We start from the raw sequence: 6,801 nt of genomic DNA, 5'->3' as shown, positions 1-6,801 counted from the left end.
TTTATCATTTTGGGATTATCCTGTGTTCCTATGTTATACTCTTCAACGTCTGTTTTTAAAGGCTCCATTTTAGGTTTCTTCGGAATGTCATTAGAGTCAAACAAATCCTCCAAAGGAGTCAATCCTTTGGGTAAATGATTGTCCTTCATATTTATAACCTCTGTTTCCTCTTCAATTATCTCATCTAGGTCCATTTGTTTCAGGTCTTTGATTTCTTCTTGTGAGAATTTAGTAGGGTGAAGCATGTTTATTGAATTCTCCTCTAGATTGTTAATTTCTACCTCATTAGTATGATCAAAATCTGAAACTAGGTCTACATCTCTATTAATGCTAGAAAATTCTTCATTTAAAGTTAGAAAATTATTAATCTTCTTATCACTATCAAAGACCTACCAGTTCTTAATATTATCTGGTATGGCTGGCTTGTGCCTAATCTCAGCAGTATACTGGTGATTGGGCTGGAAAGGAAATTTGCAAGTACTGGCAAACATAGCCAAGCTATGAGCTTGCATATTATGTTTTCTAGGAATAGTTGCAAGCTGGGTTTCTAAGAAAGTGTTAAGGATTTCTATGACTGTCCCTCTATAATATCCAAATCTGGGATCTCTGGTTATGTAAGTTCCTTGTATCTATTTAACTATTAGTTCAGAATCTCCCATGATTGATACCCTTATAGCTCCTAATCTTTTAACTAACTTGAGGCCTAGCAAGAGTGCTTCATATTCTGCCATATTGTTTGTACATTTGAAATTCAACCTATAGGCATGTCCTTCTGCATGATCATTCTCTAAGTTATAGACCCATACACCTGCCCCTGCACCTAGTTTGTTTACTAAACCATCAAATTCTAAATGCCATAAAATTTCATGTTCATAATTTGTATCTAGGGTAGTGTAGTCTTTCTTAGCTAAGGTTTTTGGATTTTCTTCATCATTTGATTTTTCTTTGTCATCTAATATCTCTTGAATTTGAATCCTTTACCTTTCTTCTTTTTCAATTTCTTTTGGTTATGTTGCTAAATCTTTAGGATTATCAATTTCTGGATTTATTTCAGCATTATAGAGAATAAAGGAATCCATGTCAGAATGTATTGAGTAAATGGGAAATTTTTGAGGCTTCTCCTGACTACTCACTACATACTTCATTAAAGTTTCTCTATATAACTTCTTTGGTTGTCCAAAAATAGATATGGTAGTGTATGACATGTCTAATTGTAGAGATCCCTGAAGTTTGGCACCCCAGGATCTGGACAACAGCATGCCATACTTGGGTGGAATGTTAGCTACCACTATGTCCATAAGTATAGTTTTTGCAGGGTATTGAACCAATGAAACACATAAATCCTTTATAAGACCATAACCTCTCACTTGACTGGAATCAAAGGAAAATAAATCCTTATAAGTTCTAGGGATGTCTAGGTTGAGTTTCTCCATAACAGATTTGGGCATGAGGTTGTTAGAAGCTCCAGAGTCAAACATGGCATTATGCAAAATCTTATCATGGATATTGAGATTGACATAGAAAGGTGGTATCCCTTGTTCCAGTGGTTTCCCATTTACTTCAGGACCAAAAATCAACTCAGGCTAGTTATTAAAGAGATTTACAGAATCTGCATTTTCAATGAGATTTAGTGTTTTGTTGATTTGAGACCTGTAAACATCATGTTTCACCAATTCTGTCAAAGGAACCGAAATTTTAAGCTTGGCTACCTCTGCTTCTAGATTAAAGGGCAAGGTTGTTTTGTTAGTTTGAACCTTTGGGTTTCTGGCAGAAATGTTTTCTACGTTTTCTTCTATTTTAGGATTTGAAACCTCCTTTGTTGATTTCTCTGATGCGATCTTTTTAGGTTCTTCCACTGTTTCCTTGGAGGGAAGTGAAGTGGAAGGTTGTTCATTGTTGGGCTGGTTATCAGACACATCTTCTATGGTGGGGCTGGAAGGGTTTTGATTAGTTCTTGAAACGATTTGAAGCATTTTTGTCACTGGACCTATTTTACCCCTTATAGGTTGATTAAGAGAGGTTTTCTGGTTTGTTTCAGGGTTATCAGTACTTTTTCTACTTCTCAGATTATATTACTTGTGTACCTTAAAGATAGCAGAGTCATACCCATGTCTGAAATCAAATGATTCTCCTATCTGAGTCTGAAATTGCTAGAGTATATGAGACTCTTGAACATCCTCAGTTAGAAATACATCTTCCTCCCCCTCTAGACCCATTAAATTTATTTGAGTGTCTTGCTCAAGGTATTCTGATTGGGAGGCTTCTGCATAGTTTTCTTGGAATGGTGGTCTGATATTCTAGTCAGGAATATTCTTGTGAGTGTTCTGATTCTGATTTTTCCTGAAATTAGGATTTCTCCCTGAATTGGCTTGCTGGCCATCCCAAGGAGATTTCCTTTCAATTGTATCAACTCTGTCAAACAATTTGTCCATTCCTTTAACAATAGCATCAAGCTTTTGTTCAAAGGGTGAACTTTCATCTTTTGTAGGTATTCTTCTCTCGTTTCTGGCTTTAGCTCTTTTGGAAAGCAAGTTGGCTTCAACACTTACAGCTATGCTTTTCATTTCTTCCAGAGTGGGGGAATTTTTTCTCTCAGCTGAAAATTCAAGTCTAAATCAAATCCATCAGGAAATTTGATCATTGCTAAACGAGGAGGGGGTCTAAGGTCGAGTGGAATGGCACTATAAACACTATTGAATCTAGTGCGATAGTCCTAGACGATTTCATGGGATCCCCTTCTAAGGTTCTCGTATTCATATAAAATCTAAAGGGGGTCTTTCCTTTTTTCCCTGTTGGAAATAATACTGAGAGGGGGGGGGTGAATCAGTATTATCAGATCAATAAAACCTTTTCAATTTCATACTCAGAAACATATACGCGACTTCAGTTAAGTGAACCCGCGTGTACACGCGACTGTGTCTAAAGCAACTAGCGTATATGCAGATATCTTATGATTCAGTTAATCTTATCTTCAGTAAATGCATCAGAACATTATTAAGCAATTTAGCAGTAAACAGGTGCAGTATAACAGAACAGAACATCACACAAGAGCCACACACATGAACACCATGATATAAGGTGGAAACCCAATGTGGGTGAAAACCACCTGCTGCAATTCGTTTCTTTCTTCTTTAATGAGAAACTTCTTTTACAATATACTGGTGCAGTCCTTTACCAGTATGCAGGCTACAACCTGCAGAGGGCTACAACCCTCTCTCTCGTTTTCCAACTCCTTTTGGAAGGGAGCTACAACCCCCTCAGCTCTTGTACTAGCTGATCCATTTACTAGTACGTAGGTGCTGACCCTACAACCTTCAGGGACCACGTTTCATCAATTTTCAGACTGGATCCAAGAGTACAAAGTAAACATTACTGCAATACAATCATCAACTTATACTTGCATCATAATTCATTAAACAACCCAATACCGAATCACTGAAACCTTGTCATCAAGAACACAGAACCCAAACCAGAATCTAGAACTCTGCAACAACCACCAGAATCAGCAACAACCTGAAATATCAACCCTTATCATGCATACGCTACTTCACTGTACCAAAACCGCGTGTATACGCGCTTTCTCCAAAGGCAACCCGCGTGCAGATCTAGAAATGATTACTTTTGCCTTTGCTGTCAGATCCGACCCTTACCAAGTGTCCCGAACAGATAACCAGCAATACCAGATCCTCTCACTGCGTCAGCCACTCACAATCCATGCTTCTTTGCCTAGTGATCTTCTCCTTATATAGCCTTAGGCCTTGTTCAATACCAAGAGCCAAAACCATAGAAACACAATACCATCAACCTCGAAACTAGGGATCAACACATCCGTCGAGACATTATGGTCCAAAAACCATAGGCACAACTTCCAAGGTCTAACTACCACGGACCAAAGGTACTTTTCACATGTACGCGCTTTTACTGAAGCCAACCTGCGTGTACACGCAGATTCTCCTTGCTGAACCTGCGTATATCTCTTTCTTGTCCTGCTGTACTGAGATCTGTCCTCTGATCAAGTTGCCATCACCTGTACCAACCTCTGAGCACCTGTACCAACCTCTGAGTGAGTTTCCATCAAGGACAACACTTGAAACATAATGCCAACAATCTCCCCCTTTGGACTTGATGGCAACCACCACACCAAGTCATTCTCCCCCTTTGACATCAAGGGCAAAGGGCGTACCAAGATATGCTCTTCTTTGGTATACCTTCTACTGTCCATACTGCTGTCCATACTCCCCCTGAGTACATGCTGAAGTTTCTGATTTGGCTCCCCCTTTGTATATGCCAAAGTGTACCAATCTATCCACGCTCCCCTTGAGCAGATGCAAGTTCTAAGACCAGCCATTCAGATCTGTATCATAAGCATCAGCCTGCAATATCATTCCTTTGATCAAACAACAAGATGTATCATCAACTTATAGTGCCAACAATGAATTATTTGAAGAATATTCTCCCCCTGAGTGTGAGCCAACCATGTCTGAACCATTTCCTGAGTCTGTTCTGCTCCCCCTGAGCCTGAGCCAACCATGACTGAACCTGGGTCTGTTCTGCTGCCCTTTCTTCATATACGCGACTTTGCAGCCTGTAACTCGCGTATATACGCGACTTGTCTTCATTATATCAGCGTATGCAGGATGGAATACTGAATTTCATCACTTTCAGATTCCCCTGTGTCTGTTATGTCAGCTGACTGAGTTATCCCACACCTTTCTGTCTCTGTCTTCTTCAATTCCTGCAACTGTGATGATGTATGGTCCCCTTGTCTTGAGTTTTGAAATCTGCTTCTGCATTCCCTTGCTTTATGCCCATAGTTGTTGCATGTATAACACCTTATATTTTTCATGTTCCTTCTATCACAATCAATTGCTTTGTGTCCATATGCATTACAGGCAAAGCAATACCCTCTGAAATACCTGGGATGAGATGATCTTTCTTGAACCATTCTACTTCTGCATCTGGCTGCAACATGTCCAAGATTATGACATACATAACATTCAACTTTATTCAGCGGAGGAAATAATCGTCTATCACGTCCATAGTTAGGAGTAAAGGATCTTCCTTGAGGAATTTCTTTTCTTGGTTGTTCCTTGAGCATTTCAGATTCTCATTAGAGTTTCTTGTCTCACCTTGTGAACTAGATTCACCTTCAACATATTCATGAAAACCAAGACCAGTCTTGATAGCAGGAGATCTTTGACTATTAAGAATATCATCCAAGACTTTAGAACTATCTTGAAATCGTAAAAGCTTATCCTTTTCTTCTAGTTTACCTTTCAAGATATTTACCTCAACTTGATGTTGTTCTCCCTTTTTCAGATACTGCTTCCTTAGGTCTTCTTCAACTTTTCTCCCTTCTTCTACTTGTCGCTTTAGTTTGATCACTTCATGTTCTTGATCTTCAAGATCTTCTTTTAGAGAGAGGATCTTTGATTCAAGTCTCTGAATAGTTGTGCTCTGATCTTTTGCTATATCCTGCAATTTCTCCCTTACCCTGGTTTCTGTTTCCAATAGTTCTTTTAATTTGGCAGCTTCTTCAGTTTCTGCATTCTTCTCTTCATGTGCCATGAGACTTTTAATATCCTCGCTATCATTGGATGAAGCATTCTTCTTCTTGTGCGCCATGAGACTTCTAATATCTTCACTATCATTAAATGAACTTTTAATATGGGAATAATAGCTTCTACCATCTTCTTCATATATCCTTTCTTTGTTATGAGGACATCTAGCAGCATAGTGACCAACTCTACCACATAGAAAGCATTTGAAAGGCAGCTTATCTTTGAACCGTCCAGTTCCCCGTTCAAGATTCTTGACAAAATTTACCTCATCTTCTTCCTCTGACACTTCGAATGCGGCCTCTGGTGGTACCTCTAGTCGCATTTCAAAAGCAGTTAAGATCCCGTGAAGCTGTGACATGGTAATTTGTCGCACATTCTCTTTTTCCTCTATGGCAGATACTTTAGAATCAAATTTAGTAGACAGAGATCTCAAAACCTTTTGAACTAAGACAACTTCCTCAAATTCTTCACCCAGATCCCTCATACAATTCACAATCTCATCCATACGCAGGAAATAATTAGCTACGCTTTCATTACTTCGCATCTTAAGAGTTTCATACCGGATTCTGAGAGTTTGAAGCTTCGCTATTTTTACCTGATCATCTCCTTCGTAGCTTGTAACGATTTTGTCCCATATTTCCTTAGCTGATTTGAGATGCATGATCTTCATAAATTCTTATTGAGTCAAAGTACTCAATAGGACATTAACTACTTTGGCATTGAGCTCATATTGCTTTTTCTCTGCTGGATCTGTAGGAGTTGCTGATGGGAATTTGTATCCTCCTTCTATGAGTCCCCAAACTTCTGCTCCTTGAGACTGTAGATATGCAGTGGTTCTTATCTTCCAGTGAGTAAAATTGTTCCCGTCAAAGACTGGTGGCCTGATGTGTGCCTCTCTTTCTGGATTAGCCATTTTGATGGATCTTTTCCTTCAAGCGATCAAGCTTCCTCTGAAGGACCTGCTCCGATACCAATTGTTGGAAATAATACTGAGAGGGGGGGGTGAATCAGTATTATCAGATCAATAAAACCTTTTCAATTTCATACTCAGAAACATATACGCGACTTCAGTTAAGTGAACCCGCGTGTACACGCGACTGTGTCTAAAGCAACTAGCGTATATGCAGATATCTTATGATTCAGTTAATCTTATCTTCAGTAAATGCATCAGAACATTATTAAGCAATTTAGCAGTAAACAGGTGCAGTATAACAGAACAGAACATCACACAAGAGCCACA

Source organism: Pinus tabuliformis, chromosome 4_1 (assembly GCF_031772625.1).
Source record: "Pinus tabuliformis cultivar Carrire ecotype Pingquan chromosome 4_1, CPIR1, whole genome shotgun sequence".
In the NCBI taxonomy this organism is placed as follows: Eukaryota; Viridiplantae; Streptophyta; class Pinopsida; order Pinales; family Pinaceae; genus Pinus; species Pinus tabuliformis.
Note: the sequence above shows the minus strand (reverse complement) of the source record.